The sequence below is a fragment of the Wyeomyia smithii genome, chromosome 1 (assembly GCF_029784165.1).
Source record: "Wyeomyia smithii strain HCP4-BCI-WySm-NY-G18 chromosome 1, ASM2978416v1, whole genome shotgun sequence".
Lineage (NCBI taxonomy): Eukaryota > Metazoa > Arthropoda > Insecta > Diptera > Culicidae > Wyeomyia > Wyeomyia smithii.
Window position 1 is genome coordinate 186959681 of NC_073694.1, and position 24554 is coordinate 186984234.

The window sequence follows — 24554 nt, forward strand, 5'->3', positions numbered from 1 at the left end:
GAGAGATGCTCAGAGAATCCAGTACTTCCGGAAGCGAGTGCCGAGCACAAACGGAACAGTACAAGATTACAACACATCAAAGAGGTTTTCGTCTGACTGCCGTACTGCTGTTGTTGTGTATACCGACAAAACGGATGCAAAAAAATAAACAAAGAAAAAGCGGGGGAAAGGGGTTGCTAGCTATCTGAAACGGGATGTTTAAGAGCTAAATAATCTCTATTGTACGTTGCAGCACTTAGTTCCGTACACAAGGCAAGCTCCAGCTTCCAGTCTGGGTGCTATCCTATCACCTCTCGAGTGTAGAGTCTTGGTTAGTGTTAAACATATGTTGCTGCTCCGGAGTGAAAAGTGTAAGCTCACAGCTGTACAATCAAAATAGCACAAAAGCACCAGCTGCTGGGTGGCGGTTGCAACCGCGTCTAACCAGCGAACGACGACGGCCGGAACTTTCGAACATGTTTGGCATAATCGCCTTATCGGGACACAGAGAAGTCGAATCTTGGTGTATTAAATAAGTGAAGTTCGCGGAACCGTTTTCCTTTGTAGGTGAAGATGTACTTCTAAAAAGTGTTATTACAGTACGGTATTTTCTTTTTAAATTTGTATCATCTCAGGGTTTAAAAAACTTTTCTTCCGGGATGCCGAATGACAAAATTAATTAATTTTCTCTCAGCGAGCAAAATTTCTGCTATGTATTAAGATAGCTACAAAAGAAAAACGATTAGCTCATGTGATGTTGTTCTGAAACATTTAATATTGAAAATCTGAATTATCAGATACCGTGCTGGATCGAAATCCGTACACCTAAGCACATGATAATCTTCGACGGTCAATATAAAATCAAGAAATCACATATTGCTTTAAACTGACATGTTTAGCTATAGGTCTACTTATATTTTATCACTATTTTCCAGCAAAATGATTAAAATCACTCCGAAACTCGAAAAAATCATGTTTAAATAGAACATGTTTTGAATCGAAATCCGTACACAGTTTTTTGTCTGAATCAAAACCCGTACACTTTTGAATCGAAATCCGCACACACGCGATATAGACTGGATCAAAGTCCATACAACAATAAATCAAACTCCGTATAGATGAAGAAGTACAAAAATGAACATCTTTTATTTATAATTTACCTTTCAATTACCGAATAAGTATATTAGAGTATAGTACAGTATTCAAGGTACTGCCTATTTCAGATTGCCACTTGGTTTTTTCATGCTTATTAAAAGCAAAATATCACGCACAAATTTATCTTAAAGCCACATTTTCTTCAACGTTAACTATTGAGCACACAAATAATTCGATTTAAAATCACACGAACTGGTTTCACGATATGGAATTTGTTATGGCGTCATATGCTCTCAGTTGTGTGTAAAATGTCTAATTTTGTACCAAATAATCGTCATTTGGTGGTATGAATTTTCCACAAAATTCCACAAAAAACGAGCAACCCATTTAGTCAACCATTTTTTATTTGACAGAAACTTTGCATAGATGTTTCTATGGGTATAAAAGATGCAATTTCGTGCTATTGGTTTAATATTTTGGTACACGACTCATTTTTGAGAAGCTATTGAAAAATGCTATTTTTGGAAGGTATAGGTCAATGCAAAGATTTTGAGAGCCAACACGGTTTGTTTGATGGGTGTGACGTCCTCGGAAAAGCTCATTTTTTCAATCTAATTTTTGACTCAGGACTACGTCTTTGTTTTCTATACTAGAGTACATTACGTAAAATTGAAAATTGAACAGGAAAATGTTTCTTTTTTCTTGATCTATAATTTATTTGACACGGCACAAATACAATTTAATGTTTAGCGGCGCCAATTATATCTGGTAGCTTACTTTCTAAAGTATCTTAATAACTAAAGGCAAATTTTTTATCCTCGCTGCCGACTACGAGCTGAAACTAAATCTAACTTAAAGCTAGAATGTTTTGCATTAAAAGCACTGATTTGTTGTTTGATGGTTTTCCATCGCCATAGGTAAGCAGCATATTGAATATGTTCCGCTACTGGGCCAAGATATTACGGACTGGCATATTGGGTTGTCTCCCTCGGGACCTGAGAGTATCGTGCGGGTCTAGTTGCTGTTTCCGGATCCGGGGTCTTAACGTGTTCTTGTCGTTTGGTTGGATGTAGGCGGGAGGAAATAGGATGAAACTGGGGCGTGGATGGATTTCAGGAAAACGTATATAAGGGACATGTAGGATAGGTCACGGCTCGCCAAGACATCACGAACAGGAACAGCCGGCTGCCTACTTTCAACCTGCAGGGAAGCTATTAATTTAGACCTGGCGTCACGGTGTACAGGGCATGACCAAACCACATGCTCTATGTCGTGATAACCCTCACCACAGGCACAGATACCACTTTCCCCGAGCCCAACACGACGGAGATGCGCGTCAAATCTATAGTGATTGGACATAAGCCGGGACATCACGCAAATAAAATCCCAACCTACATCCAACCCCTTGAACCACGGGTTCGTCGATACTTTGGGGATTATGGAATGTAACCACCTTCCAAATTCCCCTCTGGTCCAAGCATTTTGCCAACTGATGATCGTATTCTGACGTACAAGTGCGAAAAATTCATTAAAAGCAATTGGTCTTCCATAAATATCACCGTTTGTTGCGCCCACCTTAGCCAAAGAGACCGCTTTCTCATTGCCCGGTATCGAGCAGTGAGAAGGGACCCATGCTAAGGTAATCTGAGTAGATTTTTCGGATAAAGCACTCAGATGTTCCCGTATTTTCCCCAGGAAATACGGAGAGTACTAAACATCTTTCATCGATCGGAGAGCCTCAATGGAACTGAGACTGTCCGTAAAGATGAAATAATGGTCCGTGGGCATTTTTTCGATAATAACTAGGGTGTACTGAATTGCAGCCAATTCTGCGACGTAAACAGAAGCAGGATTGTCAAGCTTATGGGAGACGGTTAAATTGTTATTGAAGATACCGAAGCCAGTGGACCCATCAAGAAGTGATCCGTCAGTGTAGAACATATTGTTGCAGTTGATGTTTCGATATTTATTGGAAAAAATTTTGGGGATCTGCTGCACGCGTAAATGATCCGGGATTCCACGAGTTTCTTCTATCATGGATGTGTCGAAAAACACAGTAGAATCAGAAGTATTTGATAAGTCGACACGATTTGGAATATTCGAAGAAGGGTTAATATTTTGGGACATGTGATTGAAATACAATGTCATAAAACGGGTTTGAGAATTAAGTTCGATTAACCTTTCAAAATTTTCAATCACGGAACGGTTCAAGACCTCACATTTGATAAGAATACGAGAAGACAGGCTCCAGAAGCGGTTTTTCAATGGTAGTACTCCAGCTAAGACCTCCAAACTCATCGTATGGGTCGACTGCATGCAACCTAAGGCGATACGCAAACAACGATATTGTATTCGCTCCAGTTTGATCAGATGTGTGTTTGCTGCGGAGTGGAAGCAGAAACACCCGTATTCAATAACAGACAATATCGTTGTTTGGTAAAGCCTTATAAGGTCTCCTGGATGGGCTCCCCACCATTGTCCGGTTATTGTACGAAGAAAATTCACTCTTTGTTGACATTTTTTCATCAGATACCTCAGATACCAGATACCAAGATATTTGTGTACCAAAACCTGAGAAATCGTTTTGCCCATTAATTGTGTTTGAAGCTGAGCAGGTTCATGCTTCCTAGAAAAAACTACTATCTCAGTCTTCTCCGGAGAGAATCCGATACCTAGCTGTGAAGCCCAAGCAGACAAATTGTCCAAGGTCCAAGGCAATGGTCCTTGCAAATCGGCAGCTTTGGCTCCTGTAACAGAGATTACACTGTCTTCTGCAAGTTGTCTTATCGTGCATGAATTTGCCAGACATTCGTCGATGTCATTTACATAAAAGTTGTAAAGAAGGGGGCTTAAACATGAGCCCTGGGGAAGACCCATGTAGCTAATGCGAAAAGTTGCCAAATCGCCGTGCGTAAAATGCATGTGCTTTTCGGACAACAAACGGAATCAAAAGCCCCCTTAATGTCCAAGAACGCAGACGTCATTTGTTCTTTGCGTGCATACGCCAGCTGAATATCTGTTGAAAGCAACGCAAGACAATCATTCGTCCCTATGGCACGGCGGAAGCCAAATTGAGTATCTGATAGTAGACCATTTGATTCGACCCAATGGTCTAAACGACGGAGTATCATTTTTTCCATCAATTTCCGGATACAGGATAGCATTGCAATCGGCCTATAAGAGTTGTGATCAGAAGCTGGTTTCCCTGGTTTTTGGATGGCGATCACCTTCACTTGCTCCAATCCTGCGGTACAATGTTTTGCTCCAGGAACTTATTGAACAAGTTCAACAAGCGCATTGCCGGGTAGATTCTTCAACAAGTTGAATTTGATTCTATCTAACCCAGGCGCGTTATTGTTACAGGACAGGAGGGCAACTGAAAATTCTGCCATCGTAAAAGGTGATTCTATCGCGTCGTGGCCCGGAGACGCATCACGAACAATATTTTGCTCAGGAACAGAGTCCGGACATACTTTCCTGGCAAAATCAAATATCCACCTACTTGAAGACTCCTCGCTTTCGTTGACCGTTACGCGATTCCGCATTCTTCGGGCTGTGTTCCAAAGAGTGCTCATCGATGTCTCCCTCGACGTCTCGTTCACGAACCGACGCCAATATCCGCGTTTATTTGCTTTAGCCAAGCTTTTAAGCTTGGTATCAAGCTCCGAATACCGTAAATAGTCGCCAGGTATACCTCCCTTCTGGTAGGCCAAAAACGCGTCGGATCTTTGCGTGTAGACATCGGAGCACTATTGGTCCCACCACGGAGTGGGAGGCCGTTCTTTGATCGTTACGCCGGGATATTTCTTCGTTTGGGCTTGCAACGCGGCGTCGAGAATCAAGCCCGCGAGGAGGTTGTATTCTTCAAGTGGTGGATTATGTTAAATCGAATCGACCGCTTTTGAAATCATTTCCTCGTATAACTTCCAATCGACATTCCGTGTGAGGTCATACGGAATGTCAATTGGTCGCATGCGAGTTGAACCGTTAGTAATTGAAATAAGAATAGGCAGATGGTCGCTACCGTGAGGATCGAGGATTACCTTCCATGTGCAATCCAACCGTAGCGACGTCGAACATAAGGATAGATCCAAAGCGCTTGGGCGCGCTGGAGGTTTCGGGATACGTGGCATTTCGCCGTTGTTCAAAATAGTCATGTCGAAGTCATCGCAAAGGTTATAGATTAAAGAGGAGCGGTTATCATTGTAAGGGGAACCCCAAGCCACGCCATGAGAGTTGAAGTCTCCCAAAATCAAACGTGGCGAGGGAAGAAGTTCTATTGAATCAAAGAGCAGCCGTTGCCCAACCTGTGCTCTGGGAGGAATATATTTTGAGGCAATACAAAGCTCTTTACCTTGTATTGTCATTTGACATGCGACAACTTCGATGCCTGGAATCGAGGGGAGGTTAATACGATAGAAAGAATAGCACTTTTTAATCCCTAAAAGTACTCCTCCATATGGGGTGTCTCGATCAAGGCGAATAATATTAAAATCATGGAAGTTGAGATCAATATTTGAAGTAAGCCAAGTTTCACAAAGGGAAAATGCATCGCATTTGTTTTTATTTATCAAAACTTTAAACGAATCAATTTTTGGTAAAATACTTCTACAATTCCACTGTAAGACAGAGATAGAATCCTTCATATACGCAGTTGAATTAGGCATCGAAGGATACAATCGCTGCAAGGAGGGGCCATTGGGCAGTCAACTGCTTCAAAAATGATCTAACTGTTGGGAGGAATGCTGTAAGAAAAATTTTAATTGGATCGGGTACATTGAAAGTTTCAAAAACCCAGTCCACAATGTCAGAAAATTTCACTAATCCAGAGTTTGTTTCATCAACTGGGAGTGTAAAAGGAGCAACTGGGGTTTTAGATGTTCCTGGCAGTGCTGGGAACTCCTTCTGGGACTTTAAATTTGCCAGCCCAGGAGGAGTTTGCTTCGGTTTTTCCGCAGCACTGTTTGGTTTGTTTGTAACCTTCATTTCACTTTGAGAAATCTTAGGACCTTTTCTGGGAAGTTTAGGAGAGGAAACACTTTTCCTCTTTCTAGACTCCCCAGGATTGGCGTAAGATGCTCCCGCTGGTGAATCGTCAGAATCGGTTTCCTCAGAGGGCAACAGATCGAAGGGGTTCGAAGTAACGGGAGAAGTGGTAACGGTCTTCTTCAGCATGTCAGCGTAGGAACGCTTTGAACGCTCTTTGAGAGACCGTTTTATTTTATCCCTGCGCTGCATGTACACCGCACATGTCGAGAGCTCATGCAGATTTTCTCCGCAGTGAATACACTTTTCAGCGTTAACACTGCAAGAATCTTCCGCATGAGACTCCCCACACTTGCCACAACGTGCCTTATTGCAGCAGTAGGCGGCGGTGTGGCCTAACTGCTTACAATTCAGGCAGTTCATGACGCGAGGCACATATAATCGCACAGGGAGACGAGCCCGGTGGATCGAGACGTGGCTTGGTAGCGCTGACCCGGTGAACGTAACTCGAAACGAGTCTGACGGGGTGTATACTGTTTTGCCACCGATGATCGATGCTGACCGCAATTGCTTGCAGTCGAGCACCTTTACATCGGGATAGGTTTTGTTTTTAAAGCACCCTTTGGCACTTTCCAGTATACACTCGACGGACAGACTCGAATCGGTTATGACACCGTCGATCTCCACGTCTCGTGCGGGTATGTAAACGCGATACTCGCATGTGAAGAGCTCAGAGCAAGCTATATCTTTGGTCTCTTTCAGGTTACTGACCACGACACGGAGCTTGTTAGGCCGGACCTTGGAAATTTCGGTCACGCCCTTGTCAGGTCTATAGAAATCTGCAAGATGTTCAACTGTTTCGATTTCGGTCCCGCCTTTGGCCTAAAATAGACTGTATAGCTGCCCTGGGCTCCGTCTGGGTAAAGCCTGGGGCGAGGGGGGACTGAAGAATGAACAGGGGAGGGGGTGACAGAAGGGTCAGGGTCAGAGGGGTTCGGGGATGGTGGCGCGGGAGGCGAGGGATCTACATCCATCCCGCTAAGTCTAGCGCACTAGCGCCGACAAGAGCACGTACCTTTTTACTTCTCCCTTCCAGTAAGGTTGGTTGTCCGATCGTTCGAAGTTGCAGCCGTTACAGCCAGCAGCACCAATACAGCAGCACCAAACAGCCACCAGCAGCGAGCCAGGTGTGAGATCACTCCACACAGCGATACAACTCACTGTCAACTGATGGCTTCTTCTTTTTCCTCTTTTGTGTCTCGTCCACTGCTGTAGCACAATTCAGCCAGCAGCCAAATCGGCTTCCGCACCAGCTGGTAGTCACGATGCGAAACTGTTGCACAAAGGCGCGACCTTGAACCCGGATTTATTTCACTCGACCAGGCAAACAATGCCAACACTTGTTCACACGTCTTTTGTTTTATATTCTATCGGAGCGATCACCGATCACACGTCCGATACTGATGCGTGTTCGGCACAGAATGGGGAAGGAAAATGTTTCGTCAGATTTCAAACGATTATAGCAAGTGACGACTCAATGCATCCTAGTCATTTATATTTCGGTGGATAGATAAAATGTGTGACAATTGTTTGATTTAATGTTTAACATTGTTGCTTTACTGCGTAACGGAGAAAATAGGAGAAAAGTTCCACGGTCAAGTTTTCTATTCGCTATTGCCGTGCTTCCCGAGCACGGATAACGATAACATGGACGGAATACATTCCACTGCTTACATATTTTGACTCAGAAAAGTATTTTATTTCGTTTCTCACTCTCGAATCTGCGTCGCCCCGCCTACATTACAAAAGACTGCGTGTACAGAATTCAACTTATTCTTGTTCGTCACACGATATCGGTAGAGTATAGATGTTAGAGGTACGCGACATTAGAGAACGAACTGCGAAACACCTTACCTTATTTATTTATTTATTTACAAATTACCAACAGGCAGAAATAGCTCTAGTGGTTACTAAAGCATTAATAAACTAATACATCAATACAATAAACTACGGAACATTGAAACAAATTTAGACCTGATGACGCGAGCAGACAGATGAAAATCGAACACTTGTGAAACACGATTGAACGCTTTTTGAAGGCCAATAATGGCACTGTTTGCGCTGTAGTTGGTGCGGCGGAATGGAATTTGAAGCAATGAAACTCTGCGTAATACTCTTGAGGGTGCGTTTAAATTGATCTGACGGAGAATTGTAGGGCAATCAATCCTAGCGGTGAGGGCGTCGGAAACCACCATGGCGCGTGCTGTTTCTCGGCGCAGTTGAAGTGTGTCAATATGAAGGAGCTGACAACGGTCTTCGTACCGAGTATTCCGCATAGGCTGTCTCCAAGGGAGCAAACGGAGGGCATAGCGAATAAACCGATGCTGGATGCTTTCGATGCGATGAATTGCGTTGTTGTAATGAGGGACCCAAACTGGACAGCAGTATTCCAGACAGGACCGAACCAGTGAAATGTAAAGAGAAACCAAGCAGCGAATGTTCCTGAAGTCGCGTGTCATTCGAATAATCAGTCCCAACTGCCTGGAAGCTTTCGCAACGATGAAGGAGACATGTTACTTAAATGTGATTTTAGCGTCGAGAATAACTCCAAGATCTTTAACATGGTCTACACGCTGTAATGGTGCGCCGTTCAGATTATACTCGAAACTCAGTGGGTTGTTTTTCACCGTGAAAGTAATTAGTTGGCACTTGGTGGGATTAGGAACCATGCGATTCAGTTCACACCAGTGTGAAAATTCGTTTAACTGTTGTTGCAGAAATAGAGCGTCGCTGTTATTATTGATTTTGAGAAATCACTTCAGATCGTCCGCAAATGCCAGTCGGGGACATTTTAATGATTTTATAATGTCGTTGAAGAAAAGCAGGAACATTAACGGGCCGAAGTGACTTCCTTGTGCAATCCCTGAAGTTGCAGAGAATGATTCAGATAAATCGTCGCCAATTTCCTGAGCCAATTCGTCCTGAGAGATAAGAATCCAGCCAGCTCAACAGGTTGCCAGTGAAACCAAAGCGGTCCAGTTTTGCAATGGCAATACGGTGGTTAATCTTGTCAAATGCAGCAGTCAGATCAGTATAGATCGCGTCGGTTTGAGACCTCTCAACGAAGCTATCGATTACATAACCGGTGAAACAGATAAGGTTCGTCGCACAAGAACGTTTAGGGAGGAATCTATGTTGCTCCTCCGCGATGGCGTTCTGACAATGAGCAAATATTGGTTCCATAACGACTAACTCGAACAATTTGGATGTAGCACACAACGCCGATATTCCTCTGTTGTTGTTAATATTGCTACGATCACCTTTTTTATGTACCGGAAACATGTACGCCTGTTTCCAAGCTAAGGGGAATCTTCCAGAGGACATTGATAGGCGAAACAAATGCGTAATGGCAGTTACTAGTCCAGGAATGCATTTTTTCAGTAATGTGGCAGGGATCCCATCAGGGCCGAGGCAGTTGGAATTTTTCAACTTAGTCACAGCGGCAAGAATTACGCGATCGTCGATATCGATCGAGGCGATGGAGCTACTTGAAAGGGCGACTTTGCTGGCGGCTGCGGATATCTGGGTAGTGGTAAGAGATTAGTCGACAAAAGCACTTGCAAATTTAGCAGCAAATAGTCGGCAAATATCGGACGAATTGTCAGCTTTTTCAGTAGCAAGTTCCATGACAGACGGAAGTCCCGTTTCTTTCCGCTGAGCATTCACAAAATTCCAGAACTGTTTTGGGTCGGTTTTTAATTTTCTCTCAATTTTCCGCCTATAATTGGCGTAGCACCGTCTTCTTAGAGTTTTATATTCTTGGTTAACTGACCGGTAGTGATTTCGCAAAGATAACGTACCACTTGCAGAATATCTCTTGAATGTGGCATTCTTAATTCGTTTCAAGCGTCTTAGTTCTGTTGACTCCCAGGGAAGATATTCGCGGGGTCGTACTCTCATTCGTGGGACGAAACGGGCAATCATTCCGGTAACAATGGAAAAAAAATCCCCTTTATACTTCATACGGCAGCAAAAAGTACCATCATATACTGCACGATATTTCGCTGGCACAGCTACCGGAGGGCAGAGCGGAGAGCAAATTTATTGTATTTATTGTGCTACCGGTGGTGCGATCATCAGTGTTCTGAACACGCATTTCTAGTTGAAAATTATGGAGTCGTTTTTTTTTTCAGAACTATGAATGGTTGAAGAAAAGAGTTCTGAGAATTTTCGCAACTACTACTAGTGTAAAATTTTCATGTATTTCTCAATAATCTTTTCTACCATAACGACCGGGGCACCAAAGGAGAACGACAGTGTTTCGCAGAAAAATATAACCTTTATTTTAAGAATTTTCACTGCAAAATTGAGTGTTCTTCCGGTTCCTTTGTGCCCAATCGAACGCCGTTATTGGTCCAATATCGTTAACGCAAATTAGTTAATCTAGATCCGGGATAATTTTCGCATCAAAAAAGCATAAATTTCTTTTGGTGCTGCTCATGACAATCACTCAATAGTATCGAAGGTGTTTTGTTCGTTTCTCATTCTCGTGTCTGCGTTGCTCTGCCTACATTGCGCAATTCTACGCCAAAATTGATACAAAAGCGTGTAGAAAATTCAACTTTATTCTTGTTCTTAACACGATAACAAGTGGAGCCCTAAAAACTGTTAGAGATACACGGTGTATAACAGGCGTGGTGAAATATGTTAAATAAGAGTGAAAATCCATTTATATATTTATACTTGTACATTGTAGTATTTTTCATAAAAACTATAAAAGATTACCCAAATAACGGAGGCTATCCGATCATAGGGAAATCAAGAAAAAAAAAATATAAACGAAAAAATAGTAGGAGGGTGGTATTCAAGACACGACCGCATGACGTTGACTACCGTATTCTAATATTCCATTAAAACAAATAGTAGAGGGAATTGCAACGCTTCTATTACAAAACTTCGAGGCACCAAAAGGTGCCAGTTGCCGATTATTCTTGTTTTCTGGTTAGTCAGTCTCGAATTCCAGCCATTTAAGTACTCTTGCAGCAGCCATGTACTACTAACAGTCACCAGCGTTACGGGTGAAACCGGCATGAGATGACCGGTACCATTTTGTCTTTCCTTCTTTCAGTTGCTAACACCTAGCGTCCGTATGTCACCGGTATGGTTTAGTAATGAAACTGATGGGGTAAAATATTCGAATGGTACCTTTTTTTATCAAGGCTTCGTCAGTTAGGTAGAAAGAAGGAGGGGCTACGTAGAGAATGGATTGACAAGGAACGCAAATAAACATCGGAAACAGAAAGTGACAACAACGATAACAACAAAGTCAGATCGATTGTATTCGTTAGTGTCGACTGTGCTTGGGAAGAGAGGTAGTGATTGGCTGCGCGGTATGATTTAGACAATCGATATTAATTACCAATTTTTCAATAGTGTATCTCGAACAATAGTTTGTTTTTGTTACATAAATTTAACCGTAAAAGAATTTCTGATCGATTGATGCCAAAACCTCGAAAACCTGATTATAGATGACTGAAAAATAAGCACTCAAAACCTGACCACTTTTCCCTGGTTGAATTACTAGATTTTCAAATTCAGGCGCCTAACTTCGATATAGACGTTAGTCAACGTCAAAAAAATATTTTTTTAACCCGTAAAGACCCGGAACGGAACTTTTATTCTGAAAATGCTCGTTCTCAGCACTGGAATGACCGATTTTAGAAAACTTGGAATTTTATTCAAGGGGAATAGTTGCTCTAAGTTTTGGTAGAAATGCCACCCCTCTGGGCCCCTCCCCGTTTTCGTGAGACGCAAATATTTCTGTGTTTTTTTCTAATTTTTCAAACAGATTGAGCAAACACTGGGAATTTTCACACGCATCAATTGCTCCGTGTATCAAATCATGCCTAGTAGATGAAATATGGTATGTAAGGGTGAATTTTGGAGTTTCTAAATTATTTCAGTACAAAATCACAAAACTACGCATTTTCATAAAAAATCAAAAAAGAAAATCGTTCTTCAAATTTTTGGCTCTACATTTTTAAAATAAGGTCTCCTGAATCAATACGCGATTAAATATTTATTTTAGCATGCAAATATTTTGAGAAAAACGAGTTTAAACTCACTAAAGTACGTATTTTCATGGAAACCTGATTTTCTCAGTCCCACAGTAGGTTTCAACTTGGCTCTTCAATTTTCAAGCTCTATATTTCTAGAGTAACGTCTTCTGAATCCAATAATGCTGAAAGATTTATTCTAGCATGCAAGGATTTAGAGAAAAACTAGTTTGAATTCACTGAAGTACGAGTTCTTATGAAAACTTGATTTTCTCCAAATTTGTGCATGCTAGGAAAAGTCTTTCAGCATCTTTGGATTCAGAAGACGTTACTCTAAAAGTATAGAGCTTGAAAATTGAAGAACTAAGTTGAAACCTGCCGTGGGAGACTGAGAAAATCAGGTTTCCATGAAAATACGTACTTGGTGAATTTAAACTGGTTTTTCTCAAAATGTTTGCATGCTAAAATGAATATTTCATCGCGTATGGATTCAGGAGACCTTACCGCAAAAATGTAGAGCTTTAAATTTGAAGAACGGTTTTGTTGTTTGAATTTTTATAAAAATACGTAGCTTTGTGATTTTGTACTGAAATAATTTGGAAACTTCAAAATTCACCTGATTTGATCATCAAATAGGGTAAGAAACGGCTTAAGCAGTAGCGCCTATTTTAATCAGTCGACGAAAACAGGACTCAAACTCCTGAATTTTGATCAAAATCAACAACTTCAATTATGAAAACGAGAACTTTGATTGTCTAACTGTCTTACGAGTACAAGAAATACCGTTAATCACAAAGAAATCTGTGAACAAACACAATCGAAACAAACCGACCTATACTGCAGCCATTCAGGAGCCATTTCGAGTGCTGAAAAAAACCGGCTGCAAAACAGATGGAAACTGCTTAAAATAAATTCAGGATGATTGGAATAGTGTCCTTCGATTGGTAACTCACGGTGCCCCGCTAGACCATTATTATAAAAAAACCTAAATTAATCCACCTAGCGGTCAGACCCAGCCTTTCTCATTCAAACTATTATTTGTCAAAATAGATTTACATGAACGCTTCAATCCAATAAATGTATATTCACTCTTTAGGTTCTAAAATATTGATGTTGTAATCTATACATATAAAAATGTAGTCCGGTCTGTTAGTCTGTTTGATCCATATAGGCTCGAAAACTACCGAACCGATCGATGTGAAAATTTGTATGTAGGGGTTTTTGGTCCCTGTTCCTATGATAGTTTGAGACCCCTCCCTCTTCTGGAAAGGAGGGGTCCAAAACAAATGAAACATACATTTCTGCACAACTCAAGAACAAACCAAGCAAATGAAACCGAATTTGGCATGTGGATGTTTTAAAGGGTAATAAATATGTCCATAATGGTTCGACGCCCCTCCCTCTTATGGAAGCACATGTGTCTGCACAAATTTCTGCACATCTCGCGAACTAATCAACTAAATGGAACCATATTTGGCAGGTGAATGTTTTTAGTGGTAACAAATGATACACAGCTGCTGAAATCGACCACAGACCCCATTTTGGATTCTAGGTTGGCGACTTCCGGTTCCTGGGAAACAGCGGAAAATGATCGAATTACACCCAATATGGGTGTTTCTTCAACCAAAATGACGCTCAGAGGCCAGAAATTATTTTAAATACCATTTTGAAATCCAAGATGGCGACTTCCGGTTTGTGAAAAACAGCCTAAAATAACCAAATATCATCCAATATGAGTATCTCTGGAACCAGAATGATGCAATGAGCTAACAATTGACCTCAGGCACCATTTTGAATCGCTAAATGGCAACTTATAGGAAACAGCCGAAAATGACCAAATAATACTCAACATGGATATTTCCGTAATCGAGATGATGCATAGAAACCAAACATTGACCCTTGACACCATTTTGAGACCACATATATCAATCAAAGCAGATATAGTTTTAAATAGCCTTTAAATTTCTTTTCTTTCCATAACTTTTGAGCCACATATCAAATTTTTATGAAGTTTGTTATTTGTAAGTTTGAGAGATGACTTGTTCGTATGACACTAGTTATGTTCAAATTAGTCATGTAATCTTTGAAATAATAGACTTTCGTTGTTTTATTAACAATTCAATACATAACGATGGCTTAAGTTCAATTATAATCAAATGAAATGGGAACGTATAGGGCAGCCAAACTTTGAAACCACGTGTTCAATCATAATTCATCAGTTAACCCTTAACTAGCCCGCTCATCTGATATTATTATTGATCAAATCGGTTGTGTAGTTTCTGAGATAATGAAGTTTCGTGATTTTCACATTTCGGTACTTTACAGACGAAGTTACAGTCCGATTACAGTAAAATTCAATAGGGTGTTACGAGGAAGCTAGACTTATTAGTTGACACTAATTTTGTAGAAATCGGGTCAACCATCTCTGAGAAAAGTGAGTGTGCCAAAGTAGTCATCAGTATATGTTTCTTTTCATAGCTGGATTTCACATTTTTAAACATAACAGGAAAAGTAATAATCCGTTCGCAAAAAAAATCATTAGGGTCTTATGAGGCAACAAGACCTTCCATTTGACACTGATTTATGAAAATCGGTTCAGCCATCTCTGAGAAACATGAGTGAGATTAAGTAGTCTTCAAAACACGTTTCTTGTTATAACTTTTGAACCACAAGTTCAATTATTATGAAATTCAAAAGTTAAGAGAATTTCAGGTAGCCCGTTCATTTTAAATCAATTTTGTTCAAATCGGCTGTGTAGTTTTTGAGATAATGATGTTTCATGATTTTTACATTTTGAACCATAACCTCTAAACTAAAAATCCGATTACAATGAAATTTAATAGGGTCTTATGGGACAACGAGACCTTTCATTTGCAATTAATTTCATGAAAATCGGTCCAGCCATCTCTGAGAAAAGTGAGTGAGAATAAAAATCTGCACATACACACACATACATACAGAAAATGCTCAGCTCGTCGAGCTGAGTCGAGTGATATATGCCATTCGGCCCTTTATTACTTGGTCGGTGGAGGACCTACCAAAACTAAACCTCGATCACTGGGCAACACCATCGGCGATCTAGTGAGGGCGGGCAACACTAGCCTCTTTAAAACGGCTAGCACGGCCGTGAGCTGCTTTCTCGCTCTCAGGGTCGGCTCTGACATCGAAGAGCTGATCAAAGAATTGGATGTTCGGGCAATAAAAGGGCAATAGTTAATTTTAACACTATATTAATCTGCTATCCACTTACACGATCGCAAGTTTTACTGTGCCGGCCGGGCTTTCGCTGCTGCTTCTGTTGCTTCGGGTGCTGACGATGCTCGTTGCTGCTGGACTTTTATGCTGCTTGGCTCGTTCACGCAGCGGTTAACGCTGCCGCTGCCTCTGCTGCCGTTGATCGGACTCTGCTGCTGTGGCTGGATATTTGGGGAACGGTTTATTCCCGCTCTAATGGGCTAGGAGTTTACGCTGTCCCATCTCCGGTGCGTTTACTGGGGGGAATAAGGCTCTCGTGGCCTAATCAGCTCAACCCGTCCCGTGAAACCAGACCAAGGGAGTATTTGCCGCCAAGTCGGCTGCTGGTAACCGCTTACTTCCGATCCGTATCCAAGATTCAATTCCGGGTCCTGATTCGACAATTCTCCGAAAATTAGCACAATTTGCTGCACTGTCGTAATATGAAGAGGAGTATCTTCTTTTTATTTTTAACTAACTTGAACTTTATTTTAAGGTCACTTAACTATTAGCACATTCGACCTTTCTCTGATGGTAGCACAAGTGTAAAAGCACTCTACTATTCGTTGGACCCAGTAGCTTACCCCAAATTTCCCCTTTTTTTTCTCATTATAAATTTCTCATTATAACGCCGGGAGCATTCTTCTGACAGCCTACTTGATGGTGCATTTTATTCAGCAGCATCAGGGTTGCGTATCGAGTGGATTTTTTTCTAACTGTTCTACGGGAGTGTATATTTGATTTTAAACTATCCTACTTTAAGCTTTTAAGTTTTTTAATAACTACTTAACAAAAACGTTTTTAGACAAGCAAAATGAGCAAAGTGCTTCAACGGTAACACCTTTGGAGCACTTTTATACTTTCGGTTTTGCAAGTGATTGCTATACCTTTCTAGGAGAAAGGCAAAAATTGTCCATCAAATCCAAGTATAGAGGTCATTGAGGTTATTTTGAACCTCTGGTTATATTTAAAAAAAAATCCACCGACTGGATGATCTCGAGAAATCTCAATTTTAGTGTGTTAGTTAATAAATTTCAAAATATTTCTTAATCGAATCATGCAATATCATCGAAATTGATCCAAATTCTCTCTATCCAAATTTTCTTTTTGTCTCGAGCATGGGTTCAAAGAGACAATTTCTGATTTTGCCAGCAGCTGATAAAAGCTACAACTTCCGTTCTTTTTAAAATACCACATCACTAACCCTAGAAAGATAGTCTGCGTCAATTTGACTCCTCGCTTTAGTGACATTACCCTCTTCGTTTTCAAATAGTGCGAATATGTTCACGTTTTTCAAAAAACTGAATTCTGGCATTTGTTATGTATCGATGTGTTAGCACCATAATGATCACTCAATATTAAATTTTAAACAAAAACTTGCATTTTAAATGATTTAAAATTTATGCATCAATTTCACGTCAAAATAAGATTATCTTTCCAGGGCGAAGTAAGTACCCTGTACCAGAGCTCTGCAGAGACACTGGAAGAGATCGTGGTCATCACAATGAACAAGCCTCCGAGCCTATTCATTTCAACGTGATTTGGCAACTGAACAAAATAAGTGCCTTGATTGAGTATAACAGTAATCACATGAGTTAGCCTTTCTTGCATGGTTGACGTAAAAGCCAATATGTCCAAAATGCACTTCTTTGTTGATTCGACTTTCTTGTTCTAAAATAAATACAATAAAATACACTAAAAGAAACTTTTTTGTTCTGAAACATTCGAGAAATATTGAAAATGCGTAACTACCAATTGGTTTTACTCCGTGCGAAATGCAATTGTTTGAAAAAATCGAATTATTCGATACACAAGCTAGGAAAAGGAGGCTAAATTCTCTAATTGTATATATATTTTATTCATATCACTCTTTCTAATTAGGAAAATAAAATACATAATCTTCAAAATGTGTGTGTAATATATATGTATACATGTGTGAATGTTTGTGTGTGTATGTGAGTGCGTGTTTGTGTATGGGTTTGAATGAAACACAACAAGTTTAAATTAAATAAATAAATTTCCGTCTACCTACACGCATATTAATGGTTTTTTTTTTAAGGGGGGATTTGTTAGTAGCTTAAGTATTTATGAGAAATATTAGTAAATAATGAGTATGTGTGTTCCTGTTAATGAGAGGATATAAACATCTCGTATATTTGATGCACTTGGCTTGTATACTCTCAATGTGCTCTTCGAAAATAAGTTTTTTATCATAAATTAGTCCCAAGTACTTAACCTTGTCGGACCAACTTAAAATAACCCCATTCATCTTGACAACGTGATTATTGTTTGGCTTGAGGAAAGAAGCCCTAGGCTTATGCGGAGAAATTATCATTTGAGTTTTAGAAGCATTGGGAGAGATTTTCCACTTTTGCAAGTAGGAAGAAAAAATATCTAAACTTTTCTGCAATCGACTGCATATGACACGAGGACTTTTTCCTTTTACGGAAATGCTTGTGTCATCGCAGAACAATGACTTTGTGCATCCTGGAGGCAAATCAGGAAGATATGAAGTGAATATGTTGTACAGGACTGGACCCAAGACTGAACCTTGAGGTACACCTGCTCTGACAGGAAATCTATCAGATTTTGAATTCTGATAGACAACCTGCAGAGTTCGATCAGTAAGATAATTTTTTAAAATTTTGATTAGGAAAATAGGAAAATTAAAAGTTTGCAATTTCGCAATCAAACCTTTATGCCAAACACTGTCGAATGCTTTTTCTATGTCTAAAAGAGCAGCTCCAGTGGAATAACCTTCAGATTTGTTAGCTCGTATCATAATCGTAACTCTGAGCAATTGATGAGTTGTGGAATGCCCATGGCGAAATCCATACTGTTCATTTGCAAAAATTGAATTTTCGATGATGTGCGACATCATTATTTTAAGAATAATTCTCTCAAACAGTTTAATTATTGAAGAAAGCAAACTGATTGGTCAATAACTTGAAACTTCAGCTGGGTTCTTATCCGGTTTTAAAATTGGAGTAATTTTTGCATTTTTCCATAATTTGGGAAAATATGCAATTTTGAAGCAGCAATTGAAAATTTTCACTAAAAACTCCATTGTGCTCTCAGGGAGATGTTTGATTAGTATATTGAAGATTCCATCGTCACCAGGTGCTTTCATATTTTTGAAATTTTCAATAACTGATTTAATCTCATTCAAGTTAGTTTCAATTATTTCTGCAGATAAAAAATTCTGGGAAGTAATTAAATCAAATTGACGTGTGACTTCATTTTCAATTGGACTCACAAAATTCAAATTTGAGTTATGAACACTCTCAAACTGCTGAGCAAGTCTTTGAGCCTTTTGTTCATTGGATACAAGAAAACGTTCACCATCTTTCAAAACTGGAATAGGCTTTGAAGGTTTCTTGAGAATCTTCGACAGCTTTCAAAAGAGAACGTTGATATTGACGTCTGCGGACATTTTTCAAACGAATTAGAAGTTGAAGGTTTTCGTCAATTATTGATGAATCAAATTTCATTTGAGCCTTTGGAACAGAATTATTCCTGGCATCAACAATTGCACATTTTAATGCTTCCAAAGCGGAATCAATATTCACTTCGTTTTGCAAATCAAATCACTACATACATGACTTTGATCTGTTAGCACCAAATCAATGGTTGAAGGGTTTCTTACAGAAGAAAAGCATGTAGGACTATTCGGAGACAAAATAGAATAGTATCCTGAGGAACAATCATTGAATAAAGAAGACTGACTTATGGCCGAGAACGGCACCACTGAGGGCTCGGTAAAAAAAATAATGACAGCTGTCACATATTATCGTATATCTCGGTTCAGCCTAACTGAAATTTCGGTACAAAATCTCACTACCGAGATTTCGGATACTTTGTGCCGAAATTTCAGTTGGGTGAACCGATATTTACGAAAAAATATGACAGCTGCCATTATTTTTTAACCGAGCACTCAAGGGTGCCGTTCTCGGCAATAAGTAACCGAGACCCGGCAAAAAATATTAAGTGTGTAAATTTAACTAGAGCCATACAAATAACACACTAAAGTCAATTTGGAGAGGTAAGTCAGTGGTGAATTATCATAATTGTAGCAACACCAACAAGTATATTTTGGCATAAAATTATTTAGGCAAGTTTTTGGATGAATTTCGATGATATTGCATGAATCGAATACGGATTATTTTGAAATTCATTAACTAACACCCCAATCGAGATTTCTCGAGGTCCGGTCGGTAATTTTTTTTTAAATTTTACCCAGAGGTGTAAAATGACCTCAAGAATTAACCCTCATACTTGAATTTGATGGACAATTTTTTTTTTATAATAATGGTCCAGCGGGGCACCGTGTAGCTTTGCAGATTGATATACTTCTGTTTGAATTTCACCCAACACATTTCGAGTATTTCGTCTCAATACACAGGCGGTTCCTGGAGCTGCTTAGAATACGTTCCCTATTCTACTTATATTGGGTGATATTTGGACACAATCGACTGTTTTCAAGAAACCGGCAGTTTCATCATAGATTTCAAAGTGGCATGTGAAGTTCATTTTTGGCACTTGGGCATAATTTTGTTCCCAGAAATACCGATATTTACCACATTCGGCCATTTTTGGCTATTTCCAAAAACCAAAAAATTCCATCTTGAATTTAATGGCGTCTGTGGTCTATGTTTGGCTGCTGTGCATCATTCCTATCATTTTAAACTGTTTTCCGGAAAAATTGGTTAAAATATCTGTTTCATTTGCATGGAAGAACCTATTTTCCTTTCCTACTTTTACTTTGTTTATTGACTAAGTACTGATGTCAAACCGTCATAGAAACATTTCTTGTCCCCAAAAACATCCTCATGACAAATTTAATTCCATTTGCTTGACTTGTGCTTGAGTTATGCAGAAATTGGTGTTTCGTTTGCATGGGACGCCACCCTTTTAGAGAAGGGAGGGGTCTTACACCATTATAGGAGCCTTTCCTGGCCCTAAAAACCCCTACATACAACACGCCGATCGTTTCAGTGATTTCTAAGTCTATAGGATCAAACAATCAGTCTATAGGATCAAGACAGGCAAACAGACACGACTGCATTTTGATATGTTTTGATTCGTTAGAGAACTCTTTCTTCTACAGACGGGAGACGTATCAATCTACCATAGAAATAAGGAATGTTCATTTTATAAAACGGACATTTTGAATAGACGATAAAAACTAAACATTAACTCCAAATTTGATGAATCTTCCTTTATCGTGTAGTTGAGTTTGTTGACATTGTGCCGGTGTTTTGGTTTTGGTGTCGGAACGGTTAAGTTTCGGAAAATGGCACGAATCGATCAAGATACTCGTTTTTTGATTGTTCAAAAGTACTGTTCCGAGGGACTATCCTGTAGAAATATTGCAAAACTTGTGAAAAGGTCTAAGTCTACTGTGTACCAGATCATCAGAAAGTTTGGAGAACACGATTCTCTTGAAGATTTGCCAAGATCCAAAACCAGAAAAGGTGCGGCTATTCCACAAATCGAGCAGAAGTGTGTGAAGCTTTTACTGTCCAATGAATGTGACTCTGTGCGAAAAATTGCTTAAAAACTCAGAGTTAGTATAGGAACGGTTCAAAATATCAAACGAAGGAATAATATCAGAACCTACAAAAAACAGAAGACACCGAAACGGACCGAGGAACAGCATGAACGGGCAAAGGAACGATGTCAGAGGTTTGATAGGATACTGAAAAAGCAATGAAACTGTTGCATTTTAATGGATGACGAGACTTACTGAAAACTGAACGCAACAACACTTCCGGGGCCACAATTTTTCAATTCTATTGTAGGTAGGGAAGTACCAGATGTAAAACGATCGATTAGAATGGACAAGTTTGGTAAGAAAGTGCTTGTATGGCAAGCTTTTTGTTCTTGTGGAAAAAAAAGTTTGCCATATTTCACAATAGGAACCATAAGCGCTGAGAATTACCGGAAGGAGTGCATTCAAAAACGTCTTGTTGCTGTGTATCGTCAACACAAGACCCCACCAATGTTCTGGCCAGACCTTGCATCCGCCCACTACGCTGCTGCCACTCTTGAAATGCTGAAGAAATATACGATTAAATTAGTCGAAGAGGCGAATATTCCACCAAATTGTCCAGAGCTACGTCCGGTTGAACGCTATTGGGTAATTATCAAGCGGTATCTTCGAAAGGATGGTAGAGAAGCACAGTCAATTGATGAGTTCAAGAAAATGTGGTCATCTGCAAGCCGAAAAGTTAAGCCAGAAACTGTAAAGAGGCTTATGAGTGGAGTTCGAGGGAAAGTTCACCAGTTTTATAGTTAGATGAACTGAGTTAGGTTTTACATTTTGTACTTTTTGTTGAAAAATAAACCTTCATTTTGCAAAAAACCGTCTGGAAATTGCTTGAAAAATAATAAAGATATCACCAAAACAAAGTGTCCGTTTGATAAAATGAACAGTCCTTAGAACCACCACACGCCAAATTTGGCTCCATTCGCTTGATTAAATCTCGATCTATGCAGATGTTGTTCATTGTTTATTGTTTATTGTTTATTGTTTATTGTTTATTGTTTATTGTTTATTGTTTATTGTTTATTGTTTATTGTTTATTGTTTATTGTTTATTGTTTATTGTTTATTGTTTATTGTTTATTGTTTATTGTTTATTGTTTATTGTTTATTGTTTATTGTTTATTGTTTATTGTTTATTGTTTATTGTTTATTGTTTATTGTTTATTGTTTATTGTTTATTGTTTATTGTTTATTGTTTATTGTTTATTGTTTATTGTTTATTGTTTATTGTTTATTGTTTATTGTTTATTGTTTATTGTTTATTGTTTATTGTTTATTGTTTATTGTTTATTGTTTATAGTTTATTGTTTATTGTTTATTGTTTATTGTTTATTGTTTATTGTTTATTGTTTATTGTTTATTGTTTATTGTTTATTGTTTATTGTTTATTGTTTATTGTTTATTGTTTATTGTTTATTGTTTATTGTTTATTGTTTATTGTTTATTGTTTATTGTTTATTGTTTATTGTTTATTGTTTATTGTTTATTGTTTATTGTTTATTGTTTATTGTTTATTGTTTATTGTTTATTGTTTATTGTTTATTGTTTATTGTTTATTGTTTATTGTTTATTGTTTATTGTTTATTGTTTATTGTTTATTGTTTATTGTTTATTGTTTATTGTTTATTGTTTATTGTTTATTGTTTATTGTTTATTGTTTATTGTTTATTGTTTATTGTTTATTGTTTATTGTTTATTGTTTATTGTTTATTGTTTATTGTTTATTGTTTATTGTTTATTGTTTATTGTTTATTGTTTATTGTTTATTGTTTATTGTTTATTGTTTATTGTTTATTGTTTATTGTTTATTGTTTATTGTTTATTGTTTATTGTTTATTGTTTATTGTTTATTGTTTATTGTTTATTGTTTATTGTTTATTGTTTATTGTTTATTGTTTATTGTTTATTGTTTATTGTTTATTGTTTATTGTTTATTGTTTATTGTTTATTGTTTATTGTTTATTGTTTATTGTTTATTGTTTATTGTTTATTGTTTGTTGTTTATTGTTTATTGTTTATTGTTTATTGTTTATTGTTTATTGTTTATTGTTGGTTGTTCATTGTTTATTGTTTATTGTTATATTCAAATTTGTGACGTAAAAAACGCAATAAAATATAATAAAAATAGATTGGAAACATGTATTGGCAGTGTCCGTCATGTTGTGCTGGAATAAAATGAATGAAATTATCTTAGACTAATTAAGGACATATCAATAATTGGTTGTTTTCTGTGGCTGGGAACATGAATAGAAACAAGTTATTACGCCACCACTAGAGTGCTAGCACAGGCGTGTCGCTCCTATCTACAACCATTCACCGCATAAAGTTGTCCAAAAAGATCATCCACACGACCACGTATCCACCACAACCACGAACGTCAGCGGCGAAAGGTGGACTACGATTCATAGCGAAACAAAAACTACCCCGCATGGCTAAAGATCATTCTACGAGGCGTTTCAGAACTCTATTCTTGAACAAAACTCTAAAAGAAAACACCGTGTATTCTACCAGCTCGTAAAATGGTCTATGCACGTTTGCCAGTGTATGTACGGCTAATGCCACTTATCTTCACAGGCAAATGCATGAAGAATATAGGTATGATGAAAATCAAAAGATCCACACAAGCGACATTTTCCTGCACTTCCTGTGCGGCGAAGGGGCGTCGAATATGTTTTGTTGGGTTTAAGCTCGAATATCAACACATAACAGAATCGAAACAATAATTTGTACTTATCTTACTGAATCCATTGAAATAATTGCATATTCGAGCACACTCCAAACTTACACAAAACACACTTGTTTCTGCAAAAAAAAATGATTGAAAACACTTTAAATGTAAACTTGTACTAAACAGACAATTCACACGTGCTGACGATAGCCGTGCTGCCAGAGCCTCTCTCCGTTTTTACAATGATTTCAAATAAACTATGAAATGGTTCAGAGAGAATCAAATCTTTGAATGTTTATAAAAAGTACTAAAATTGGATTTGTAGTGATGGTAACATAAATTTGATAGGACTTTAAGAGGATAGTTTACTTATTTTTATTGAAGGAATATTCAAAAAAAATATATTAAATAAACAGAAAAGCACGAACCTTTCCGGTTTGATTCAAAGTTATAAGAAAAAGAAACAGATCGTTTCTTTATTAATTGGGAAGATGATCTTCACTACAAGCAAATTTGGCAAACAAATGTTTCCATGTTCACATCTCGAGGCCGATGTTTTCTAGTTTCCCTTTCAAATGATTTCAAAAATTACCCTACTGTAGCCTTTATGTTCTCAAACAATCCCCATGGTGCTGTTGTTTAATCCTATAAGCTACCATACTACTAGCATTCGGTCCCCGGAGTCCTAACGAACCGTCAATAAGTTGATGGAAACCATTATTTGTTCCCTTTCCCATTAACATCGTCAGAACAGCAATATCGACAACTAACAGAACAAAAAAAAAATACCCACTCATGTGACCATTTCCCAGCGGCGTGTGACACCCTATCTGACCCGGCTGTACGTCCGATACCTTTTTTTTTCGTTGGTGCCTCTGTTCTCTCCGGGGTCACAGATGGGTGATAATGAGATTTGACTTTCGCCCGCTGCGTTGCCTATTGTCACTGACGTACAATCGTCCTTCGTCAGAGTTCACCAACCATTTTTC

General features: G+C 38.6%; 1 protein-coding gene across 2 annotated transcripts in view; it reads left to right on the forward strand.

The window, feature by feature from the left end:
- The window catches only part of LOC129719321 (protein sidekick-2-like), a 311872-nt gene that overhangs the window by 42601 nt on the left and 244717 nt on the right, over positions 1–24554 (forward strand). The gene's annotated exons all lie outside the window — the stretch shown is intronic.